At 45.3% G+C, this 27,657-nt stretch overlaps 2 long non-coding RNA genes across 2 annotated transcripts in view; both read left to right on the top strand.

Moving 5' to 3' along the window:
- The window catches only part of LOC123483347, a 68,408-nt gene extending 58,664 nt beyond the window's left edge, over positions 1–9,744 (top strand). The window contains exons 2-3 of the long non-coding RNA XR_006658198.1: positions 9,438–9,528; positions 9,619–9,744. This is a non-coding gene — a long non-coding RNA (uncharacterized LOC123483347). The remainder of the gene's footprint in view (positions 1–9,437; positions 9,529–9,618) is intronic.
- A 910-nt stretch (positions 9,745–10,654) lies between these two features.
- Positions 10,655–27,558, top strand: LOC121561546. Its single transcript, XR_005999269.1, has 3 exons — positions 10,655–10,756; positions 19,478–19,601; positions 27,494–27,558. It is a non-coding gene; the product is annotated as an uncharacterized LOC121561546 (long non-coding RNA).
- The last annotated feature ends 99 nt before the right edge of the window (positions 27,559–27,657 follow it).

Consider the following 27,657-nt stretch of genomic DNA (forward strand, 5'->3'; position numbering starts at 1 on the left):
TCTCTCTCTCTCTCTCTCTCTCTCTCTCTCTCTCTCTCTCTCTCTCTCTCTCTCCTTCCTTTGTCTCTCTTTCTCTCACTCTTACTCTCACTCTCTCTGTAGTAATTATATGAATGGTTAGACCTAGCTTCAGTTTGTAGAGGAGAAGGAATTGTCCTTAGTTCATATTCTCCTGTCAGGTCTGTCCAACAGAAACAAGCTGGACAGATAATCATTGTTTACGCTAAGTCTAGTTGGCCAAGAGATATAATGATCCTGCTAGATTGTCTTGGGTACAAAAAGCTGCCGGAACCACAATGTTTACTGGAGTTCTACAGGAAGTGGTGAGTTGGAAGTGTTGATTAAAGAAAAGTAGAAAGATAAAGCTTGTATGACTTTATAGTCAGTCCTTTATAATATTGTCACAGAGATACATTTATTTAGTTATTCTGTTCTGATTGTCTGGTCTGTGTTATGGTGACTGTATATACAGTGCCTTCGGAAAGTATTCAGACCCCTTGACTTCTTCCACATTTTTGTTACGTTACAGCCTTGTACTAAAATTGATTAAATCTTTTTTCAGCAATCTACACACACTACCCCATAATGACAAAGCAATAACAGGCTTTTAGACATTTATTGCAAATTTATAACAAATAAAAAACATAAATACTTTATTTACATACAGTACCGGTCAAAAGTTTGGACACACCTACATTTTAGTCATTTAGCAGACGCTGTTATCCAGAGCGACTTACAGGCGCAATTAGGGTTAAGTGCCTTGCTCAAGGGCACATCGACAGATTTTTCACCTAGTCGGCTCGGGGATTAGAACCAGCAACCTTTCAGTTACTGGTACAACGCTCTTAAACACTAAGATACCTGCCGTCTCATTCAAGGGTTTTTCTTTATTTTTACTATTTTCTACGTTGTAGAATAATAGTGAAGACATCAAAACTATGAAATAACACATATGGAATCATGTAGTAACCAAAAAAGTGTTAAACAAATCAAAATATATTTTATATTTGATATTCTTCAAATAGCCACCCTTTGCCTTGATGACAGCTTTGCACACTCTTGGCATTCTCTCAACCAGCTTCATCTGGAATGCTTTTCCAACAGTCTTGAAGGAGTTCCCACATATGCTGAGCACTTGTTGGCTGCTTTTCCTTCACTCTGCGGTCCGACTCATCCCAAACCGTCTCAATTTGGTTGAGGTCGGGGGATTGTGGAGGCCAGGTCATCTGATGCAGCACTCCATCACTCTCCTTTTTGGTCAAATAGCCCTTACACAGCCTGGAGGTGTGTTGGGTCATTGTCCTGTTGAAAAACAAATGATAGTCCCACTAAGCCCAAACCAGATGGGATGGCGTATCGCTGCAGAATGCTGTGGTAGCCATGCTGATTAAGTGTGCCTTGAATTCTAAATAAATCACAGACAGTGTCACCAGCAAAGCACCCCCACACCATAACACCACCTCCTCCATGCTTTACTGTGGGAAATACACATGCGGAGATCATCCGTTGGAACCAAAAATCATCACGGCGGTTGGAACCAAAAATCTCCAGACCAAATGACACATTTCCACTGGTCTAATGTCCATTACTCGTGTTTCTTGGCCCAAGCAAGTCTCTTCTTCTTATTGGTGTCCTTTAGTGGTGGTTTCTTTGCAGCAATTCGACCATGAAGGCCTGATTCACATAGTCTCTTCTGAACAGTTGATGTTGAGATGTGTCTGTTACTTGAACTCTGTGAAGCATTTATTTGGGCTGCAATTTCTGAGGCTGGTAACTCTAATGAACTTATCCTCTACAGCAGAGGTAACTCTGGGTCTTCCATTCCTGTGGCGGTCCTCATGAGAGCCAGTTTCATCATAGCGCTTGATGTTTTTTGCGACTGCACTTGAAGAAACTTTAAAAGTTCTTGACATTTTCCGTATTGACTGACCTTCATGTCTTAAAGTAATAATGGACTGTTGTTTCTCTTTGCTTATTTGAGCTGTTCTTGCCATAATATGGACTTGGTATTTTACCAAATAGGGCTATCTTCTGTATACCCCCCCCCCCCCACACACATTTTCACAACACAACTGATTGGCTCAAATGCATTAATTCCACAAATTAACTTTTAAGAAGGCACACCTGTTAATTGAAATGCATTCCAGGTGACTATCTCATGAAGCTGGTTGAGAGAATGCCAAGAGTGTGCAAAGCTGTCATCAAGGCAAAGGGTGGCTATTTGAAGAATCTCAAATATAAAATATATTTGGATTTGTTTAACACTTTTTTTGGTTACTACATGATTCCATATGTGTTATTTCATAGTGTTAATGTCTTCGCTATTATTCTACAATGTAGAAAATAGTACAAATAAAGAAAAACCATTGAATGTCCCCTGTAGCGCAGTTGGTAGAGCATGGTGCTTGCAACGCCAGGGTTGTGGGTTCGTTTCCCACGGTGGGCCAGTATGAAAATGTATGCACTCACTAACTGTAAGTCGCTCTGGATAAGAGTGTCTGCTAAATTACTAAAATGTAAAAAAATGAATGAGTGGGTGTTCTAAAACTTTTGACCGGTAGTGTAAGTATTCAGATCCTTTGCTATGAGACTCGAATTGAGATGTTTCTACAACTTGGAGTCCACCTGTGATAAATTAAATTGATTGGACATGATTTGGAAAGGTGCACACACCTGTCTATATAAGGTCCCACAGTTGACAGTGCATGTCAGAGCAAAAACCAAGCCATGAGGTCGAAGGAATTGTCCGTAGAACTCAGAGACAGGATTGTGTCGAGGCACAGATCTGAGGAAGGGTACCAAAACATTTCTGCAGCATTGAAGGTCCCCAAGAACACAGTGGCCTCCATCATTCTTAAATGGAAGAAGTTTGTAAGCACCAAGATTCTTCCTAGAGCTGGCTTCCCGGCCAAACTGAGCAATCGGGGGAGAAGGGCCTTGGTCAGGGAGGTGACCAAGAACCCGATGGTCATTCTGAAAGAACTCTGGAGTTCCTCTGTGGAGATGGGAGAACCTTCCAGAAGGACAACCATCTCTGCAGCACTCCAGGCTTTTATGGCCAATGGAAGCCACTCTTCAGTAAAAGGCACATGACAGCCCACTTGGAGTTTGCCAAAAGGCACCGAAAGGACTCTCAGAATCATGAGAAACAAGATTCTCTGGTCTGATGAAACCAAGAATGAACTCTTTGGCCTGAATGCCAAGCGTCATGTCTGGAGGAAACCTGGCACCATCCCTATGGTGAAGCATGGTGGTGGCAGCATCATGCTTTGGGGATGTTTTTCAGCGACAGGGACAGGGAGACTAGTCAGGATTGAGGGAAAGATGAACGGAGCAAAGTACAGAGAGATCCTTGATGGAAAACCTGCTCCAGAGCGCTCAGGACCTCAGACTGGAGCGAAGGTTCACCTTCCAACAGGACAACAACCTTAAGCACACAGCCAAGACAACGCAGGAGTGGCTTCGGGACAAGTCTTTGAATGTCCTTGAGTGGCCCAGCCAGAGCCCCATCACTTGAACCCCATCGAACATCTCTGGAGAGACCTGAAAATAGCTGTGCAGCAACACTCTCCATCCAACCTGACAGAGCATGAGAGGATCTGCAGAGAAGAATGGGAGAAACTCCCCAAATACAGGTGTGCCAAGCTTGTAGCGTCATACCCAAGAAGACTCGATGCTGTAATCGCTGCCAAAGGTGCTTCAACCAAGTACTTAGTAAAGGGTCTGAATACTTATGTAAATGTGATATTTCTGTTTTTTATTTTTAATAAATTAGCAAACATTTCTAAAAACCTGTTTTTGCTTTGTCATTATGGGGTATTGTGTGTAGATTGATGAGGGAAAAAACAACCATATATCATAATCCTGACAGTCTACCTCTCTCTCTCAACACTATATCATAACCCTGACAGTCTACCTCTCTCTCTCTACCCTATATCATAATCCTGACAGTCTACCTCTCTCTCTACCCTATATCATAATCCTGACAGTCTACCTCTCTCTCTACCCTATATCATAATCCTGACAGTCTACCTCTCTCTCTCTCTACCCTATATCATAATCCTGACAGTCTACCTCTCTCTCTACCCTATATCATAATCCTGACAGTCTACCTCTCTCTCTCTCAACCCTATATCATAACCCTGACAGTCTACCTCTCTCTCTCTACCCTATATCATAATCCTGACAGTCTACCTCAACTCTCTCTACCCTATATCATAATCCTGACAGTCTACCTCTCTCTCTCTACCCTATATCATAACCCTGACAGTCTACCTCTCTCTCTCTACCCTATATCATAACTCTGACAGTCTACCTCTCTCTACCCTATATCATAATCCTGACAGTCTACCTCTCTCTCTCAACACTATATCATAACCCTGACAGTCTGACACCAGTCCTTATTCTCCAACAACATCTTCACTGGGTATTCTGGTTCTAAAACTCCTCTCTGTAACCATTCAGTGTTGTTGTATTTGCTGTTGTGTTTTGCTGTTGTGCTAAAAACCTTTGAATCATTTCTCACTCTGCTGCTATCATTCTGATTCAGTACAGTCCTTTAACCTTTATTTATTAAAGGTTTGTCTCATTGAGAACAAAAAAAAAACTATTTCGCAAGACCGACCTCAGCTTCTACATTACTGCAGCAGGCAGCGAGCTGGTTTCTCATGTAGTGTTGTTGTTGTTGTTGTTGTTGTTGTTGTTGTTGTTGTTTTTACAGAGCACTACCTGTGAATACTGTTGAGTGGCGCCCCCGTCAGGCCTGTATCAGTACTGTTGAGTGGCTCCACCGTCAGGCCTGTACCAGTACTGTTGAGTGGCGCCCCCGTCAGGCCTGTACCAGTACTGTTGAGTGGCGCCCCCGTCAGGCCTGTATCAGTACTGTTGAGTGGCGCCCCCGTCAGGCCTGTATCAGTACTGTTGAGTGGCTCCACCGTCAGGCCTGTATCAGTACTGTTGAGTGGCGCCCCCGTCAGGCCTGTACCTGTACTGTTGAGTGGCGCCCCCGTCAGGCCTGTATCAGTACTGTTGAGTGGCGCCCCCGTCAGGCCTGTATCAGTACTGTTGAGTGGCGCCCCCGTCAGGCCTGTATCAGTACTGTTGAGTGGCGCCCCCGTCAGGCCTGTATCAGTACTGTTGAGTGGCGCCCCGTCAGGCCTGTATCAGTACTGTTGAGTGGCGCCCCGTCAGGCCTGTATCAGTACTGTTGAGTGGCGCCCCGTCAGGCCTGTATCAGTACTGTTGAGTGGCGCCCCCGTCAGGCCTGTATCAGTACTGTTGAGTGGCGTCCCCGTCAGGCCTGTATCAGTACTGTTGAGTGGCGCCACCGTCAGGCCTGTACCAGTACTGTTGAGTGGCTCCCCCGTCAGGCCTGTACCAGTACTGTTGAGTGGCTCCCCCGTCAGGCCTGTACCAGTACTGTTGAGTGGCGCCCCCGTCAGGCCTGTATCAGTACTGTTGAATGGCTCCACCGTCAGGCCTGTATCAGTACTGTTGAGTGGCGCCCCCGTCAGGCCTGTACCAGCACTGTTGAGTGGCGCCCCGTCAGGCCTGTACCAGTACTGTTGAGTGGCGCCCCCGTCAGGCCTGTATCAGTACTGTTGAGTGGCGCCCCCGTCAGGCCTGTACCAGTACTGTTGAGTGGCGCCCCGTCAGGCCTGTACCAGTACTGTTGAGTGGCGCCCCGTCAGGCCTGTATCAGTACTGTTGAGTGGCGCCCCGTCAGGCCTGTATCAGTACTGTTGAGTGGCGCCCCCGTCAGGCCTGTATCAGTACTGTTGAGTGGCGCCCCCGTCAGGCCTGTATCAGTACTGTTGAGTGGCTCCCCCGTCAGGCCTGTATCAGCACTGTTGAGTGGCGCCCCGTCAGGCCTGTACCAGCACTGTTGAGTGGCGCCCCGTCAGGCCTGTACCAGCACTGTTGAGTGGCGCCCCGTCAGGCCTGTACCAGCACTGTTGAGTGGCGCCCCCGTCAGGCCTGTACCAGCACTGTTGAGTGGCGCCCCCGTCAGGCCTGTATCAGTACTGTTGAGTGGCGCCCCCGTCAGGCCTGTACCAGTACTGTTGAGTGGCGCCCCCGTCAGGCCTGTACCAGTACTGTTGAGTGGCGCCCCGTCAGGCCTGTATCAGTACTGTTGAGTGGCGCCCCGTCAGGCCTGTATCAGTACTGTTGAGTGGCGCCCCGTCAGGCCTGTATCAGTACTGTTGAGTGGCGCCCCGTCAGGTCTGTATCAGTACTGTTGAGTGGCTCCCCCGTCAGGCCTGTATCAGCACTGTTGAGTGGCGCCCCGTCAGGCCTGTACCAGCACTGTTGAGTGGCGCCCCCGTCAGGCCTGTACCAGCACTGTTGAGTGGCGCCCCGTCAGGCCTGTACCAGCACTGTTGAGTGGCGCCCCGTCAGGCCTGTACCAGCACTGTTGAGTGGCGCCCCCGTCAGGCCTGTACCAGCACTGTTGAGTGGCGCCCCCGTCAGGCCTGTACCAGCACTGTTGAGTGGCGCCCCCGTCAGGCCTGTATCAGTACTGTTGAGTGGCGCCCCCGTCAGGCCTGTACCAGCACTGTTGAGTGGCGCCCCCGTCAGGCCTGTACCAGCACTGTTGAGTGGCGCCCCGTCAGGCCTGTACCAGCACTGTTGAGTGGCGCCCCGTCAGGCCTGTACCAGCACTGTTGAGTGGCGCCCCGTCAGGCCTGTATCAGTACTGTTGAGTGGCGCCCCGTCAGGCCTGTACCAGTACTGTTGAGTGGCGCCCCCGTCAGGCCTGTACCAGTACTGTTGAGTGGCGCCCCCGTCAGGCCTGTATCAGTACTGTTGAGTGGCGCCCCGTCAGGCCTGTATCAGTACTGTTGAGTGGCGCCCCGTCAGGCCTGTATCAGTACTGTTGAGTGGCGCCCCCGTCAGGTCTGTATCAGTACTGTTGAGTGGCTCCCCCGTCAGGCCTGTATCAGCACTGTTGAGTGGCGCCCCCGTCAGGCCTGTACCAGCACTGTTGAGTGGCGCCCCCGTCAGGCCTGTACCAGCACTGTTGAGTGGCGCCCCCGTCAGGCCTGTACCAGCACTGTTGAGTGGCGCCCCCGTCAGGCCTGTACCAGCACTGTTGAGTGGCGCCCCGTCAGGCCTGTACCAGCACTGTTGAGTGGCGCCCCGTCAGGCCTGTACCAGCACTGTTGAGTGGCGCCCCGTCAGGCCTGTATCAGCACTGTTGAGTGGCGCCCCGTCAGGCCTGTATCAGTACTGTTGAGTGGCGCCCCGTCAGGCCTGTATCAGTACTGTTGAGTGGCGCCCCGTCAGGCCTGTACCAGCACTGTTGAGTGGCGCCCCGTCAGGCCTGTACCAGCACTGTTGAGTGGCGCCCCGTCAGGCCTGTACCAGCACTGTTGAGTGGCGCCCCGTCAGGCCTGTACCAGCACTGTTGAGTGGCGCCCCGTCAGGCCTGTATCAGTACTGTTGAGTGGCGCCCCGTCAGGCCTGTATCAGTACTGTTGAGTGGCGCCCCGTCAGGCCTGTATCAGTACTGTTGAGTGGCGCCCCGTCAGGCCTGTATCAGTACTGTTGAGTGGCGCCCCGTCAGGCCTGTACCAGCACTGTTGAGTGGCGCCCCCGTCAGGCCTGTACCAGCACTGTTGAGTGGCGCCCCGTCAGGCCTGTACCAGCACTGTTGAGTGGCGCCCCGTCAGGCCTGTATCAGTACTGTTGAGTGGCGCCCCGTCAGGCCTGTATCAGTACTGTTGAGTGGCGCCCGTCAGGCCTGTATCAGTACTGTTGAGTGGCGCCCCGTCAGGCCTGTATCAGTACTGTTGAGTGGCGCCCCCGTCAGGCCTGTATCAGTACTGTTGAGTGGCGCCCCCGTCAGGCCTGTATCAGTACTGTTGAGTGGCGCCCCCGTCAGGCCTGTACCAGTACTGTTGAGTGGCTCCACCGTCAGGCCTGTATCAGCACTGTTGAGTGGCGCCCCCGTCAGGCCTGTACCAGTACTGTTGAGTGGCTCCACCGTCAGGCCTGTACCAGTACTGTTGAGTGGCGCCCCCGTCAGGCCTGTATCAGTACTGTTGAGTGGCGCCCCCGTCAGGCCTGTATCAGTACTGCAGCATTGTGCTGAATACAGCCCAGTCAGCAGTTAGTGTAGTGTTGCCTGGCAACAAGCCCAAACCACTGCAGCAGTACAACAAGCCCAAAATCACTGTTGCCTGGCAACAAACCCAAACCACTGTTGCCTGGCAACAAGCCCAAACCACTGCATCAGCACACAGGACTACAGCTACAACTGGGAGGTACAAAGACCGTGGTCCTTTTCACCTCAGCTACTGTATGCTGTAATCACACTCCATCACAGGGTCAGGGTCCTCAGGGATTCTGTATTCTACCTGGTATTGAATTCACACACCTGGTTTCACACGTCTAAACCAGACGCTGGTTTGAAAAAAAGAACGAAGACCAGCAGACGCACATCTGCCCTGGTCCATCACTCTAACAGCTGTGATGGTCCATCACAGCTGCCCTGGTCCCCTGGTCCATCACTCTAACAGCTGCCCTGGTCCATCACTCTAACAGCTGCCCTGGTCCATCACTCTAACAGCTGCCCTGGTCCCCTGGTCCATCACTCTAACAGCTGCTCCTGGTCCATCACTCTAACAGCTGCCCCTGGTCCATCACTCTAACAGCTGCCCCTGGTCCATCACTCTAACAGCTGTGATGGTCCATCACAGCTGCCCTGGTCCCCTGGTCCATCACTCTAACAGCTGCCCTGGTCCATCACTCTAACAGCTGCCCTGGTCCATCACTCTAACAGCTGCCCTGGTCCCCTGGTCCATCACTCTAACAGCTGCTCCTGGTCCATCACTCTAACAGCTGCCCCTGGTCCATCACTCTAACAGCTGCCCTGGTCCATCACTCTAACAGCTGCCCCTGGTCCATCACTCTAACAGCTGCCCCTGGTCCATCACTCTAACAGCTGCCCTGGTCCCCTGGTCCATCACTCTAACAGCTGCTCCTGGTCCATCACTCTAACAGCTGCCCCTGGTCCATCACTCTAACAGCTGCCCTGGTCCCCTGGTCCATCACTCTAACAGCTGGCCTGGTCCATCACTCTAACAGCTGCCCCTGGTCCATCACTCTAACAGCTGCCCCTGGTCCATCACTCTAACAGCTGCCCCTGGTCCATCACTCTAACAGCTGCCCTGGTCCATCACTCTAACAGCTGCCCTAGTCCATCACTCTAACATGTTGTGTTATCATTTTTTTACATTTTTAGTCATTTAGCAGACGCTCTTATCCAGAGCGACTTACATGAGCAATTAGGGTTAAGTGCCTTGCTTAAGGGCACATCGGCAGATTTTTCACCTAGTCGGCTCGGGGATTAGAACCAGCGACCTTTCGGTTACTGGCACAACGCTCTTACCCACTAAGCTACCTGCCGCCTCATCCTCCCTCTCCTTCTCTAGGTGAGTGATCTGTTGGGATACACTGAGAGCAGTGGGGTCGCATGGGACACACCTGACATGGAGGTTAAAGGTCATCTCATCTCAGTGCCTGGTGAGGAAATAAAACATTATTCTTTATACCTCATTTAGTCATGTTTGATCGACACTTAACATGTCATTTTCTTCCTGATGTGTTGTGGAGACCTGCTGGGTGGCGGCCAGGAGGGAGGTGAGCAGCGTGTTGACAGGATGACACAACTACGAGAGAGGAGAAGCAGTCTACAAACTCTACTGAATACCAGACTGGCTGAGCTACGGAGGGTCTGTCTACAAGAGGCGGTCAGTACACACAAACACACACAAACACACACACATTAATCTATTGGTGGTTGCCAGGAGAAGCAGGGTACGGATTGGTGGTTGCCAGGAGAAGCAGGGTAAGGATTGGTGGTTTCCAGGAGAAGCAGGGTACGGATTGGTGGTTGCCAGGAGAAGCAGGGTACGGATTGGTGGTTGCCAGGAGAAGCAGGGTACGGATTGGTGGTTGCCAGGAGAAGCAGGGTACGGATTGGTGGTTGCCAGGAGAAGCAGGGTACGGATTGGTGGTTGCCAGGGGAAGCAGGGTAAGGATTGGTGGTTGCCAGGAGAAGCAGGGTAGGGATTGGTGATTGCCAGGAGAAGCAGGGTACAGATTGGTGGTTGCCAGGAGAAGCAGGGTAAGGATTGGTGGTTGCCAGGAGAAGCAGGGTACGGATTGGTGGTTGCCAGGAGAAGCAGGGTAAGGATTGGTGGTTGCCAGGAGAAGCAGGGTACGGATTGGTGGTTGCCACTTTTCACATGTCATATAAACTAATAATGCAACAGCATTTGTTAAATTTAACTGTTGACTAAAGGATCAGGATGTTTATTTTGTATTTATGTCCTCTCCAGTAGCTGACAGGATGTGGTGTATGTCTGTAACAGGAGAGGTTCCTGGTGATTCATCCTGTTAATGTGGTGTATGTCTGTAACAGGAGAGGTTCCTGGTGATTCATCCTGTTAATGTGGTGTATGTCTGTAACAGGAGCTGACAGGAGAGGTTCCTGGTGATTCATCCTGTTAATGTGGTGTATGTCTGTAACAGGAGAGGTTCCTGGTGATTCATCCTGTTAATGTGGTGTATGTCTCTAACAGGAGAGGTTCCTGGTGATTCATCCTGTTAATGTGGTGTATGTCTGTAACAGGAGCTGACAGGAGAGGTTCCCGGTGATTTCCCCCTGGAGACCGGGGAGAGACGCCCCTACGTATGCCGAAGGGTCAGATCCCACCGCCACGGACCCAAGACTATCATAAAAACAGAGGTGAAGGACTTTAATACGTCACTGTAATTTCAATAAAGAAGAAGAGTGAGATGGGACAGATTTGTGTCGTTACCAATAAAGAATGCATATGCAATTTAGTCGACGCTTTTATGAAAAGTATGGGTTCCCCAGCGGGAATCAAATCCACAATGCTGGTGTAGATCGGTGGGGTGAGTGTTTACAGAAACCTCTGCTTAGGGCGCCAAATAAATATTTTTAACCCAGTCAATAAATAGCTCTCCAAAATGTATAAAGGTATTAAAGGTATTAAAGGTATTAAGGTATTAAATGTATAAAGGTATTACAAAGTATTAAAGTATTAAGGTATTAAATGTATAAAGGTATTACAAAGTATTAATGTGTAAAGTTTCCCCGCAAGCGTCTTGGGACTCATCTGAAGTTGGTACAGCCAATCTGCCAACTTCTGTCTGTAGCGTTTTGTGGAAAGGTGAGACTCACACGAACACGTACGTGTCGGTTGTTTTGCTCTAGGACGCCCACATGCCTCATCTGAAGGTCCCCCGGTAACAGTTGAAAAGATTTATGGAAGTATATATGGAGACTATTTAGTGTAAAAAATAAAAACAAATGTTTCCTGATCTTTCTTGTATCTCTGTAGATATACAAACTTCCTTTAGATTGATTGGGGGGACTATCTGTTGTTCCATGTAGTGAATCTGTTATTCAATGTGTTTGTACGGGCTAATAGCAGTAAGGACTATCTGTTGTTCCATGTAGTGAATCTGTTATTCAATGTGTTTGTATGGGCTAATAGCAGTAAGGACTATCTGTTGTTCCATGTAGTGAATCTGTTATTCAATGTGTTTGTATGGGCTAATAGCAGTAAGGACTATCTGTTGTTCCATGTAGTGAATCTGTTATTCAATGTGTTTGTATGGGCTAATAGCAGTAAGGACTATCTATTCAATGTGTTTGCACTGCCCCCCCACCCCATCCTTTTTACGCTGCTGCTACTCTGTTAAGTATTTATGCATAGTCACTTTAACTCTACCCACATGTACATATTACCTCAACTACCTCAACTAGCCGGTGCCCCCGCACATTGACTATGCAACGGTACCCCCCTGTATATATAGCCTCCCTACTGTCACTTTATTTTACTGTATATATAGCCTCCCTACTGTCACTTTATTTTACTTCTGCTCTTTTTTTCTCAACACTTTTTTGTTGTTGTTGTTTTATTCTTACTTTTTTTGTTTAAAATAAATGCACTGTTGGTTAAGGGCTGTAAGTAAGCATTTCACTGCAATGTCTGCACCTGTTGTATTCGGCGCATGTGACCAATAAAATTTTATTTTATTTGATTTGATCTGTTGTTCCATGTAGTGAATCTGTTATTCAATGCGTTTGTATGGGCTAATAGCAGTAAGGACTATCTGTTGTTCCATGTAGTGAATCTGTTATTCAATGTGTTTGTATGGGCTAATAGCAGTAAGGACTATATGTTGTTCCATGTGGTGAATCTGTTATTCAATGTGTTTGTATGGGTTAATAGCAGTAAGGACTATCTGTTGTTCCATGTAGTGAATCTGTTATTCAATGTGTTTGTATGGGCTAATAGCAGCAAGGACTATCTGTTGTTCCATGTAGTGAATCTGTTATTCAATGTGTTTGTATGGGCTAATAGCAGTAAGGACTATCTGTTGTTCCAGGTAGTGAATCTGTTATTCAATGCGTTTGTATGGGCTAATAGCAGTAAGGACTATCTGTTGTTCCATGTAGTGAATCTGTTATTCAATGTGTTTGTATGGGCTAATAGCAGTAAGGACTATCTGTTGTTCCATGTAGTGAATCTGTTATTCAATGTGTTTGTACGGGCTAATAGCAGTAAGGACTATCTGTTGTTCCATGTAGTGAATCTGTTATTCAATGTGTTTGTACGGGCTAATAGCAGTAAGGACTATCTGTTGTTCCATGTAGTGAATCTGTTATTCAATGTGTTTGTATGGGCTAATAGCAGTAAGGACTATCTGTTGTTCCATGTAGTGAATCTGTTATTCAATGTGTTTGTATGGGCTAATAGCAGTAAGGACTATCTGTTGTTCCATGTAGTGAATCTGTTATTCAATGTGTTTGTACGGGCTAATAGCAGTAAGGACTATCTGTTGTTCCATGTAGTGAATCTGTTATTCAATGTGTTTGTACGGGCTAATAGCAGTAAGGACTATCTGTTGTTCCATGTAGTGAATCTGTTATTCAATGTGTTTGTATGGGCTAATAGCAGTAAGGACTATCTGTTGTTCCATGTAGTGAATCTGTTATTCAATGTGTTTGTATGGGCTAATAGCAGTAAGGACTATCTGTTGTTCCATGTAGTGAATCTGTTATTCAATGTGTTTGTATGGGCTAATAGCAGTAAGGACTATCTGTTGTTCCATGTAGTGAATCTGTTATTCAATGTGTTTGTATGGGCTAATAGCAGTAAGGACTATCTGTTGTTCCATGTAGTGAATCTGTTATTCAATGTGTTTGTATGGGCTAATAGCAGTAAGGACTATCTGTTGTTCCATGTAGTGAATCTGTTATTCAATGCGTTTGTATGGGCTAATAGCAGTAAGGACTATCTGTTGTTCCATGTAGTGAATCTGTTATTCAATGTGTTTGTATGGGCTAATAGCAGTAAGGACTATCTGTTGTTCCATGTAGTGAATCTGTTATTCAATGTGTTTGTATGGGCTAATAGCAGTAAGGACTATCTGTTGTTCCATGTAGTGAATCTGTTATTCAATGTGTTTGTATGGGCTAATAGCAGTAAGGACTATCTGTTGTTCCATGTAGTGAATCTGTTATTCAATGTGTTTGTATGGGCTAATAGCAGTAAGGACTATCTGTTGTTCCATGTAGTGAATCTGTTATTCAATGTGTTTGTATGGGCTAATAGCAGTAAGGACTATCTGTTGTTCCATGTAGTGAATCTGTTATTCAATGTGTTTGTATGGGCTAATAGCAGTAAGGACTATCTGTTGTTCCATGTAGTGAATCTGTTATTCAATGTGTTTGTATGGGCTAATAGCAGTAAGGACTATCTGTTGTTCCATGTAGTGAATCTGTTATTCAATGTGTTTGTATGGGCTAATAGCAGTAAGGACTATCTGTTGTTCCATGTAGTGAATCTGTTATTCAATGTGTTTGTATGGGCTAATAGCAGTAAGGACTATCTGTTGTTCCATGTAGTGAATCTGTTATTCAATGTGTTTGTATGGGCTAATAGCAGTAAGGACTATCTGTTGTTCCATGTAGTGAATCTGTTATTCAATGTGTTTGTATGGGCTAATAGCAGTAAGGACTATCTGTTGTTCCATGTAGTGAATCTGTTATTCAATGTGTTTGTATGGGCTAATAGCAGTAAGGACTATCTGTTGTTCCATGTAGTGAATCTGTTATTCAATGTGTTTGTACGGGCTAATAGCAGTAAGGACTATCTGTTGTTCCAGGTAGTGAATCTGTTATTCAATGTGTTTGTATGGGCTAATAGCAGTAAGGACTATCTGTTGTTCCATGTAGTGAATCTGTTATTCAATGTGTTTGTATGGGCTAATAGCAGTAAGGACTATCTGTTGTTCCATGTAGTGAATCTGTTATTCAATGTGTTTGTACGGGCTAATAGCAGTAAGGACTATCTGTTGTTCCATGTAGTGAATCTGTTATTCAATGTGTTTGTACGGGCTAATAGCAGTAAGGACTATCTGTTGTTCCATGTAGTGAATCTGTTATTCAATGTGTTTGTATGGGCTAATAGCAGTAAGGACTATCTGTTGTTCCATGTAGTGAATCTGTTATTCAATGTGTTTGTATGGGCTAATAGCAGTAAGGACTATCTGTTGTTCCATGTAGTGAATCTGTTATTCAATGTGTTTGTATGGGCTAATAGCAGTAAGGACTATCTGTTGTTCCATGTAGTGAATCTGTTATTCAATGTGTTTGTATGGGCTAATAGCAGTAAGGACTATCTGTTGTTCCATGTAGTGAATCTGTTATTCAATGTGTTTGTATGGGCTAATAGCAGTAAGGACTATATGCTGTTCCATGTAGTGAATCTGTTATTCAATGTGTTTGTACGGGCTAATAGCAGTAAGGACTATCTGTTGTTCCATGTAGTGAATCTGTTATTCAATGTGTTTGTATGGGCTAATAGCAGTAAGGACTATCTGTTGTTCCATGTAGTGAATCTGTTATTCAATGTGTTTGTATGGGCTAATAGCAGTAAGGACTATCTATTCAATGTGTTTGCACTGCCCCCCCACCCCATCCTTTTTACGCTGCTGCTACTCTGTTAAGTATTTATGCATAGTCACTTTAACTCTACCCACATGTACATATTACCTCAACTACCTCAACTAGCCGGTGCCCCCACATTGACTATGCAACGGTACCCCCCTGTATATATAGCCTCCCTACTGTCACTTTATTTTACTGTATATATAGCCTCCCTACTGTCACTTTATTTTACTTCTGCTCTTTTTTTCTCAACACTTTTTGTTGTTGTTGTTTTATTCTTACTTTGTTTAAAATAAATGCACTGTTGGTTAAGGGCTGTAAGTAAGCATTTCACTGCAATGTCTGCACCTGTTGTATTGGCGATGTGACCAATAAAATTTTATTTTATTTGATTTGATCTGTTGTTCCATGTAGTGAATCTGTTATTCAATGCGTTTGTATGGGCTAATAGCAGTAAGGACTATCTGTTGTTCCATGTAGTGAATCTGTTATTCAATGTGTTTGTATGGGCTAATAGCAGTAAGGACTATATGTTGTTCCATGTGGTGAATCTGTTATTCAATGTGTTTGTATGGGCTAATAGCAGTAAGGACTATCTGTTGTTCCATGTAGTGAATCTGTTATTCAATGTGTTTGTATGGGCTAATAGCAGCAAGGACTATCTGTTGTTCCATGTAGTGAATCTGTTATTCAATGTGTTTGTATGGGCTAATAGCAGTAAGGACTATCTGTTGTTCCAGGTAGTGAATCTGTTATTCAATGCGTTTGTATGGGCTAATAGCAGTAAGGACTATCTGTTGTTCCATGTAGTGAATCTGTTATTCAATGTGTTTGTATGGGCTAATAGCAGTAAGGACTATCTGTTGTTCCATGTAGTGAATCTGTTATTCAATGTGTTTGTACGGGCTAATAGCAGTAAGGACTATCTGTTGTTCCATGTAGTGAATCTGTTATTCAATGTGTTTGTACGGGCTAATAGCAGTAAGGACTATCTGTTGTTCCATGTAGTGAATCTGTTATTCAATGTGTTTGTATGGGCTAATAGCAGTAAGGACTATCTGTTGTTCCATGTAGTGGAATCTGTTATTCAATGTGTTTGTATGGGCTAATAGCAGTAAGGACTATCTGTTGTTCCATGTAGTGAATCTGTTATTCAATGTGTTTGTACGGGCTAATAGCAGTAAGGACTATCTGTTGTTCCATGTAGTGAATCTGTTATTCAATGTGTTTGTACGGGCTAATAGCAGTAAGGACTATCTGTTGTTCCATGTAGTGAATCTGTTATTCAATGTGTTTGTATGGGCTAATAGCAGTAAGGACTATCTGTTGTTCCATGTAGTGAATCTGTTATTCAATGTGTTTGTATGGGCTAATAGCAGTAAGGACTATCTGTTGTTCCATGTAGTGAATCTGTTATTCAATGTGTTTGTATGGGCTAATAGCAGTAAGGACTATCTGTTGTTCCATGTAGTGAATCTGTTATTCAATGTGTTTGTATGGGCTAATAGCAGTAAGGACTATCTGTTGTTCCATGTAGTGAATCTGTTATTCAATGTGTTTGTATGGGCTAATAGCAGTAAGGACTATCTGTTGTTCCATGTAGTGAATCTGTTATTCAATGCGTTTGTATGGGCTAATAGCAGTAAGGACTATCTGTTGTTCCATGTAGTGAATCTGTTATTCAATGTGTTTGTATGGGCTAATAGCAGTAAGGACTATCTGTTGTTCCATGTAGTGAATCTGTTATTCAATGTGTTTGTATGGGCTAATAGCAGTAAGGGACTATCTGTTGTTCCATGTAGTGAATCTGTTATTCAATGTGTTTGTATGGGCTAATAGCAGTAAGGACTATCTGTTGTTCCATGTAGTGAATCTGTTATTCAATGTGTTTGTATGGGCTAATAGCAGTAAGGACTATCTGTTGTTCCATGTAGTGAATCTGTTATTCAATGTGTTTGTATGGGCTAATAACAGTAAGGACTATCTGTTGTTCCATGTAGTGAATCTGTTATTCAATGTGTTTGTATGGGCTAATAGCAGTAAGGACTATCTGTTGTTCCATGTAGTGAATCTGTTATTCAATGTGTTTGTATGGGCTAATAGCAGTAAGGACTATCTGTTGTTCCATGTAGTGAATCTGTTATTCAATGTGTTTGTATGGGCTAATAGCAGTAAGGACTATCTGTTGTTCCATGTAGTGAATCTGTTATTCAATGTGTTTGTATGGGCTAATAGCAGTAAGGACTATCTGTTGTTCCATGTAGTGAATCTGTTATTCAATGTGTTTGTATGGGCTAATAGCAGTAAGGACTATCTGTTGTTCCATGTAGTGAATCTGTTATTCAATGTGTTTGTATGGGCTAATAGCAGTAAGGACTATCTGTTGTTCCATGTAGTGAATCTGTTATTCAATGTGTTTGTACGGGCTAATAGCAGTAAGGACTATCTGTTGTTCCATGTAGTGAATCTGTTATTCAATGTGTTTGTACGGGCTAATAGCAGTAAGGACTATCTGTTGTTCCATGTAGTGAATCTGTTATTCAATGTGTTTGTATGGGCTAATAGCAGTAAGGACTATCTGTTGTTCCATGTAGTGAATCTGTTATTCAATGTGTTTGTATGGGCTAATAGCAGTAAGGACTATCTGTTGTTCCATGTAGTGAATCTGTTATTCAATGTGTTTGTACGGGCTAATAGCAGTAAGGACTATCTGTTGTTCCATGTAGTGAATCTGTTATTCAATGTGTTTGTATGGGCTAATAGCAGTAAGGACTATCTGTTGTTCCATGTAGTGAATCTGTTATTCAATGTGTTTGTATGGGCTAATAGCAGTAAGGACTATATGCTGTTCCATGTAGTGAATCTGTTATTCAATGTGTTTGTACGGGCTAATAGCAGTAAGGACTATCTGTTGTTCCATGTAGTGAATCTGTTATTCAATGTGTTTGTATGGGCTAATAGCAGTAAGGACTATCTGTTGTTCCATGTAGTGAATCTGTTATTCAATGTGTTTGTACGGGCTAATAGCAGTAAGGACTATCTGTTGTTCCATGTAGTGAATCTGTTATTCAATGTGTTTGTATGGGCTAATATCAGTAAGGACTATCTGTTGTTCCATGTAGTGAATCTGTTATTCAATGTGTTTGTACGGGCTAATAGCAGTAAAGACTATCTGTTGTTCCATGTAGTGAATCTGTTATTCAATGTGTTTGTATGGGCTAATATCAGTAAGGACTATCTGTTGTTCCATGTAGTGAATCTGTTATTCAATGTGTTTGTACGGGCTAATAGCAGTAAAGACTATCTGTTGTTCCATGTAGTGAATCTGTTATTCAATGTGTTTGTATGGGCTAATAGCAGTAAGGACTATCTGTTGTTCCATGTAGTGAATCTGTTATTCAATGCGTTTGTATGGGATAATAGCAGTAAGGACTATCTGTTGTTCCATGTAGTGAATCTGTTATTCAATGTGTTTGTATGGGCTAATAGCAGTAAGGACTATCTGTTGTTCCATGTAGTGAATCTGTTATTCAATGTGTTTGTATGGGCTAATAGCAGTAAGGACTATCTGTTGTTCCATGTAGTGAATCTGTTATTCAATGTGTTTGTATGGGCTAATAGCAGTAAGGACTATCTGTTGTTCCATGTAGTGAATCTGTTATTCAATGTGTTTGTATGGGCTAATAGCAGTAAGGACTATCTGTTGTTCCATGTAGTGAATCTGTTATTCAATGTGTTTGTATGGGCTAATAGCAGTAAGGACTATCTGTTGTTCCATGTAGTGAATCTGTTATTCAATGTGTTTGTATGGGCTAATAGCAGTAAGGCCAAAAATAATAGTTCATCAAATAAATGTTTTATAAACAATATTTATACTTCAATTGGTCTTAACATTCCAAATCAAATTTTTAAATGATTCTTGGTATGACCTTCTTAAAACAATTATATATAGCTTAGTAGAACAAAACATACATTACAGACAAAATACTTTACATACATTTAAAAACATTAACATGTAGTGTGTGTGCACCATGGTGTTCATGAGTCTCATCTTTCCGTAGAGGGTCATAATAGTTTCTAGGCCAAACCGTTCGAACGCCACAGACGATTTTTGGTCTGACAAACACCGCTCTAGCTCTGTCGCCTTTCACCGCAGATGAGGAAGTATTACAAAGACGGATGAGGTGGATTGAGACGCATCCAATGGAAAAATATCTCTATCTTAAGCTCACAGATGTTTGGGGGGGAGGAGGGGGCGACATCAACCTTAGGGGGGTAACATTTAAAATCAGATAGCAAAATGATATGACCTTCTTAAAACAATTCCCCCAGCTTAGAATTGGCTTAGAATCTTATGGGTTAAAGGTATTCAAGGTATTTGGATGTACTCAATCCTATCGAGAGATAGGAGATGCATTCTAATTGGTCAGACATATTGTAGCATGAGGGACTTACTGAGTTTATCTCCCTGTTGTGGTGTAGGAGCAGGAAATGTGTCAGAGGAAGCCTAAGAAGAATCTGTTCAGCAGTGCCCTGAGACGACATGTAGACTCTGATCAGCACCAGACACACATCAAGAGGACTGTACACAGAGGATGCCACACAGGTAACAACACACACCTTAGACATGGGCGGTCAATTAGAAAAGGTTAAGTTGAAACTTTTTTTTTTGATCTCAAAATGCGCATCAGCCAGTTAAAATCGTCTACGTTGTTGCACGTGATAAAACGCTACGTTAGCTGTTCCCATCAGAATAACCTGGGACATTTAGCCCTATGCTAGCTAGACCAGGTGGCAGTGATTATTTCCTGTAACAAATTCTGCATCAGCCTATATCAAAGATCTTAGACTTTATATTAGGGATGAGCATTTCGGTCAATTTGGCTGCCGACTAACAAACATTCATTAACCGGTCAACATGAAGTGTTATCATCTTACAGTCAAACGGCTATAGCCTATTATTGAACATGCAACTCCTGTAATGAAGCAGCTAATGAGACATCATTTTCAAACATGACAAAATGCGATTTGCTGGAAAACACTGTTCTAAACAGCGCACCTAATGCGAGCTACTCCATATGTGACAGAGATGAACATCTCAGTTAGAAACTTAGAAAGAGGAGGAGTCTAATAGCAACAACTGGGATGGGTTGCTAATGTGACTAGGATTGTGCCTTTGGCTTCTGGACAACGGAAGAAAGTTGACATGAAAACCAATAGAACAGAAGAGAAATGTTGGTTGATGACATGAAGTATTTCTAAAATAATTGCCTCCATGTTTCTATGGATGGATTTTGGCTAGGCTACTTTGAAGCAAGACAAGACCGGCCTTATTATTTGAAGTAAAGTCAAACGTTTTTCTGCCTCAAGCTCACATTGCAAAGTGGTGGTTGACTCACTGAAAGCCTGCCTACCGTTTGCTATGACCTCGAATGGTGAACGGGAGGCATGCATTCAACCCCCTGCATTGAGAGCCACACACCCAACATCCCCTCCACTAACACATAAACACATTCTGGACGCCTGCCCCGTGGGGAGCATCACTCCAGACACCACCCACGACAGCAGCACATAGGCAGAGCAGCAGACGGAGGACCACGTTGTCATCCTGTGTGACTCCAACAGAAAATACCTTGATGGAACACGGCTGTTCCCATGGAGAAGAAGAGTGAGGAAGATCTGGTGCCCAACTATACAGTCTGCCTTTGGATTCCTGGCAGAGCAGAGGCTGAGAGCACCGACCCACATAATCCTCCACGCAGGGAGGAATGATCTCAGCACAGGCAGGGTGGATGTAGCCAAGGCTCTGACCCAGGTGGCCGTAACAGCCACACCGACCTACCCAACCAGCCAAGATCACTGTGTGCTCAGCCACACAGACCTACCCCCACAGCCAAGATCATTGTGTGCTCAGCCACACAGACCTACCCCACAGCCAAGATCATTGTGTGCTCAGCCACGCAGACCTACCCCACAGCCAAGATCATTGTGTCCTCAGCCACGCAGACCTACCCCACAGCCAAGATCATTGTGTGCTCAGCCACACAGACCTACCCCACAGCCAATATCATTGTGTCCTCAGCCACACAGACCTACCCCACAGCCAAGATCATTGTGTGCTCAGCCACACAGACCTACCCCACAGCCAAGATCATTGTGTGCTCAGCCACACAGACCTACTCCACAGCCAAGATCATTGTGTGCTCAGCCACACAGACCTACCCCACAGCCAAGATCATTGTGTGCTCAGCCACACAGACCTACCCCACAGCCAAGATCATTGTGTGCTCAGCCACACCGACCTACCCAACCAGCCAAGATCATCGTGTGCTCAGCCACACCGACCTACCCAACCAGCCAAGATCATCGTGTCCTCAGCCACACCGACCTACCCAGCCAGCCAAGATCATCGTGTCCTCAGCCACACCGACCTACCCAACCAACCAAGATCATCGTGTCCTCAGCCACACCGACCTACCCAGCCAGCCAAGATCATCGTGTCCTCAGCCACACCGACCTACCCAACCAACCAAGATCATCGTGTCCTCAGCCACACCGACCTACCCAACCAGCCAAGATCATTGTGTCCTCAGCCACACCGACCTACCCAACCAGCCAAGATCATCGTGTCCTCAGCCACACCGACCTACCCAACCAGCCAAGATCATCGTGTCCTCAGCCACACCGACCTACCCAACCAGCCAAGATCATCGTGTCCTCAGCCACACCGACCTACCCAACCAGCCAAGATCATCGTGTCCTCAGCCACACCGACCTACCCAACCAGCCAAGATCATCGTGTCCTCAGCCACACCGACCTACCCAACCAGCCAAGATCATCGTGTCCTCAGCCACACCGACCTACCCAACCAGCCAAGATCATCGTGTCCTCAGCCACACCGACCTACCCAACCAGCCAAGATCATCGTGTGCTCAACCACACCGACCTACCCAACCAGCCAAGATCATCGTGTGCTCAACCACACCGACCTACCCAACCAGCCAAGATCATCGTGTCCTCAGCCACACAGACCTACCCAACCAGCCAAGATCATCGTGTCCTCAGCCACACAGACCTACCCAACCAGCCAAGATCATCGTGTCCTCAGCCACACCGACCTACCCCAACCAGCCAAGATCATCATCTCCACTCTTCTGCCCAAAACAGAGAGTCATCCACAGGATAAATGCTGAAAGTTCTCAAAAAACTGTGCTCTGATTCAGAATGTGTACAAAGCACATCACAAGGACATTCATCATGACTAACTCTATGACCACGTCCACATCAACAGAGAAAGGATGAGAGATTTTGCTAAAGTTCTGAAGAACACAGCTTTGGATAGAAGGTCACACAACCACACTGACATCAGAAGACCAACCAACCACCAACAACCTCAAAGGGACTCTAAGCCAAGGCAACACAACCTCCATACCCCTCGACAACAGAAGCAGCCTGAGAAAAGGATGAACAAACCCCAGCCATCTACCCAGCAAGACTGTTATGCTACAGTGACATCCAGGGTAAACCCCAGCCATCTACCCAGCAAGACTGTTATGCTACAGTGACATCCAGGGTAAACCCCAGCCATCTACCCAGAGAGACGGTTATTCTACATTAACATCCAGGGTAAACCCCAGCCATCTACCCAGAGAGACAGTTATTCTACAGTGACATCCAGGGTAAACCCCAGCCATCAACCCAGCAACACTGTTATGCTACAGTGACATCCAGGGTAAACCCCAGCCATCTACCCAGATAGACTGTTATGCTACAGTGACATCCAGGGTAAACCCCAGCCATCTACCCAGAGAGACGGTTATTCTATAGTGACATCCAGGGTAAACCCCAGCCATCTACCCAGAGAGACAGTTATTCTACAGTGACATCCAGGGTAAACCCCAGCCATCTACCCAGATAGACAGTTATTCTACAGTGACATCCAGGGTAAACCCCAGCCATCTACCCAGATAGACTGTTATGCTACAGTAACATCCAGGGTAAACCCCAGCCCTCTACCCAGATAGACAGTTATTCTATAGTGACATCCAGGGTAAACCCCAGCCATCTACCCAGAGAGACAGTTATTCTATAGTGACATCCAGGGTAAACCCCAACCCTCTACCCAGAGAGACAGTTATTCTATAGTGACATCCAGGGTAAACCCCAGCCCTCTACCCAGATAGACAGTTATTCTATAGTGACATCCAGGGTAAACCCCAGCCATCTACCCAGATAGACTGTTATGCTACAGTAACATCCAGGGTAAACCCCAGCCCTCTACCCAGATAGACAGTTATTCTATAGTGACATCCAGGGTAAACCCCAGCCATCTACCCAGAGAGACAGTTATTCTATAGTGACATCCAGGGTAAACCCCAACCCTCTACCCAGAGAGACAGTTATTCTATAGTGACATCCAGGGTAAACCCCAGCCCTCTACCCAGATAGACAGTTATTCTATAGTGACACCCAGGGTAAACCCCAGCCATCTACCCAGAGAGACAGTTATTCTATAGTGACATCCAGGGTAAACCCCAACCCTCTACCCAGAGAGACAGTTATTCTATAGTGACATCCAGGGTAAACCCCAGCCCTCTACCCAGATAGACAGTTATTCTATAGTGACATCCAGGGTAAACCCCAGCCATCTACCCAGAGAGACAGTTATTCTATAGTGACATCCAGGGTAAACCCCAGCCCTCTACCCAGATAGACAGTTATTCTATAGTGACATCCAGGGTAAACCCCAGCCCTCTACCCAGATAGACAGTTATTCTATAGTGACATCCAGGGTAAACCCCAGCCATCTACCCAGAGAGACAGTTATTCTATAGTGACATCCAGGGGAGCACCCACAGGTCCCATCCAACAGAACTACAACAGACCTCCAGAACAGTGAGCTGAGAGAATCCCAGGAGCTCAGCCAGAGAGCTATGCGGAGACAGCACACAGGCCTGCAAACCCTGCAGCATCTGAACTTAATCGGATAAGACACCTCCTGAACGTCATCGGCAGTCGAGTGATGCATTAGTTTAGTTTAGTATTCATTTTATTGTTATTATTGAATCATGTCTAAGTGCACATAGAATAACAGAGGACTGAAGGCGTATCCATGGAAACATTCACACGCTGCTACCCAAAAAAGACATGCTCAGAGCATGGGGAGAATCTCATAAACTCACATATTAACAATTTCAGAGACATGGTTGAATAGCAGCATTTCAGACACCGAGTTAAAAATCCCCGGTTACATATAACATGGAATTGATAGGTGCACTCGAGGTGGGGGAGTAGCAATCAAAAGCCTCGATAAGTTACAGTCCCCCATGAAGATTTCACCTGAGATTGTCCCTTTTTAGATTTATATGACAGGTTTATTTGTTAAAATAACTCTACATGAGAACAAGTCATTGATGACTGGTAGCATTTACAGACCACACAACGCCCCAGTAGACTCCATAAACAATATTATCACCACTGTTAATTCAATGCATTGGTCAAATTAATGGATTATTTTAGGTGACTTTAATAAGAATTGACTAGATAAATCCTCTGCTAAGTATAGAAAAAATATTGAAAATATGTGTTTTACTCAATTAATTAAAGAACCAATGAGAGTCAATTCACAAACTCATAATAGGACTTTGCTGGATTGACTCTTGGTGACACGTCCTGGCAGGATTATAAATTCAGGTGTTCTTCCAAACTGTTTCAGTGATCTACTGTTTTTGGAAAATTAAGAGACCTAAAGCACCACCCAAATTGATAAATTCAAGACAATGTAAGCATATAAATATTGACTATTTCATTGATGACTTGATATCCATGAACAGGCAGAGATTCCAACTAATCCCAACAGCCCAAAATGCAGGGGATTACTTTCTCACTGAATTGACAAAGGTATGTGATAAACATGCACCTTGGAGAACAGTGAAAGTGAAGGGACCTGGGTTAGAGCTGACTGAATACATCTGTTCAGAGAGAGGGATACAGCCTGGGCCAAGCACCGTAGAACCACAGATCCAACTGATTTGGGCGACCTATAGAAAATGAAGAAACGGCAGTAAAACTAAAACTACAAATGCAAAAGCCTCCTCATATATGGATAGTCTTACAAATCATTTACAGCAGTTCTGGAAATATAAATTTTTACATTTTAGTCATTTAGCAGACACTCTTATCCAGAACGACTTGCAGTTAGTGAGTGCATACATTTATTTTTATTTTTATACTGCCCCCCCGTGGGAATCGAACCCACAACCCTGGCGCCATTCTCTACCAACTGAGCTACACGGGCCCAAATTACCTTTTAAATAGGTAAAATAATCAACCGATTCAGCAAATAATCGTAAATGACCGTGTCATTCAAGAGCCAGCAGATATAGCTGACGTTTTTAATCAGCATCTATTAGCTTATCTGGTACCTCAAATAATAATTTCACCCACAATTCCATCAATGCTAGGTATACAGTATCTTACTGACATAGCTAACATTACAGAGGGTAGTGTGTATGGCCCAGTACATCACTGGGGCCGAGCTCCCTGCCATCCAGGACCTCTATACCAGGCGGTGTCAGAGGAAGGCCCTAAAAATTGTCAAAGACTCCAGCCACCCTAGTCATAGACTGTTCTCTCTGCTATCGCACGGCAAGTTGTACCAATGCAGCAAGTCTGGAACCAACAGGACCCTCTGTATTGTTGGGAAGGGCCCGTAAGTAATAATTTCACTGTTAGTCTACACCTGTTGTTTCTGAAGCATGTGACAAATATAATATTATTTGATTTGATTAGTTAGCCAGCTAGCTCTTAGGCGCCTGAAACAGAATGTGAGCTCACGAAATCAGGATGGTTTGTACGAAGCTAGCTAGCTCTACCTTTGACATAAAAAGCTAGCTTAGCCGGTTACATTTTTATCATTTAGCAGACACTCTTATCCAGAGCGACTTACAGTTAGTGAGTGCATACATTATTTTTTTATATTTCATACTGGCCCCCTGTGGGAATCAAACCCACAACCTTGGCGTTGCAAACGCCATGCTCTACCAACTGAGCTACATCCCTGCCGGCCATTCCCTCCCCTACCCTGGGCCAATTGTGTACCGCCCCATGGGTCTCCCGGTCGCGGCCGGCTACGACAGAGCCTGGATTCGAACCAGGATCTCTAGTGGCACAGCTAGCACTGCGATGCAGCGTCTTAGACCACTGCGCCACTCGGCCACAACCATTGTTGTAGACAATCAGTTCCAAAATTAAGAGAATGCCATCAGACTGTTATCAGAAATCAGTCCGTAGATCAGCATGTTTCTCCACAATCAATAACGTTACTTTGTATCGTTGGGTCAGCTGATCACAGCAGCAGCTACTTCTTGAAAACTCATCATAATGATTCTAGGAGCACTACTACAGAACCTAGCTTATAGGAGCACTACTACAGTACCTAGCTTCTAGGAGCGCTACTACAGAACCTAGCTTCTAGGAGCGCTACTACAGAACCTAGCTATTAGGAGCACTACTACAGAACCTAGCTTCTAGGAGCGCTACTACAGAACCTAGCTTCTAGGAGCACTACTACAGAACCTAGCTATTAGGAGCACTACTACAGAACCTAGCTTTTAGGAGCACTACTACAGAACCTAGCTTTTAGGAGCACTACTACAGAACCTAGCTTATAGGAGCACTACTACAGAACCTAGCTTTTAGGAGCACTACTACAGTCCCTAGCTCCTAGGAGCACTACTACAGAACCTAGCTTTTAGGAGCACTACTACAGAACCTAGCTTTTAGGAGCACTACTACAGAGAGAGGGGGAGAGAGGGAGGGAGGTAGAGGGGGAGGGAGGGAGGGAGGTAGAGGGGGAGGGAGGGAGGGAGGTGGAGGGAGGGAGAGGGGAGGGGAGGGGGGGGATAGAGGGAGGGAGAGGGGGAGGCATGGAGAGGGGGCGGGAGGGAGGGCATTGTTACAGAGGAGAGAAGGAAGTCAGTAACAGTGGGCCCTTTCCTTTCATTATATCTTGGCTGACACACACACACCAGGATTTCCAGGAAAGCACATGAAGACACATGAAGACATGTTGACAGACAGAGCACAATGCTGCCGGTGATGTAACTACCACCTGACTCACTCCACCGTGGGCAAAGTTTACTTTAGACCAGGCTGCAGTTCAGTTTAGTAAATTACTAGGGTGCCATTTATTTCAGATGCAGCCCATGTGTGTTTGCTTGTGGTTGTGGGAACACAGTGATGGCTGATTCCTACCGGAGACATGCACCTCCAACTCCGACTCATGTAAATCACGCATTGATTCTTCTTATTGGATATTTGCATGGAAATTTGACTCAAGTCACAAGACACAGATGTCAGTGTGTGTGTGTGTGTGTGTGTGTGTGTGTGTGTGTGTGTGTGTGTGTGTGTGTGTGTGTGTGTGTGTGTGTGTGTGTGTGTGTGTGTGTGCGTGTGCGTGTGTGTGTGTAACTTTATTTGTGTGTATCCCTCCACAGATGACACAGTGAACTCAGAGAGCAGCCCCATGTCTGATTCTACAGGGGACCATGACAATGGTAAGACTGTAGAAGTAGCAGCTCCGCTCAGACAGCAGGTTGTGTAGGAAGCTGTCCCCCCTCTCTGCCCCCCTGCTAATGGTAATCACTCCTCTCTCTCTCTC

Source organism: Coregonus clupeaformis, unplaced genomic scaffold, assembly GCF_020615455.1.
Source record: "Coregonus clupeaformis isolate EN_2021a unplaced genomic scaffold, ASM2061545v1 scaf0084, whole genome shotgun sequence".
NCBI lineage: Eukaryota > Metazoa > Chordata > Actinopteri > Salmoniformes > Salmonidae > Coregonus > Coregonus clupeaformis.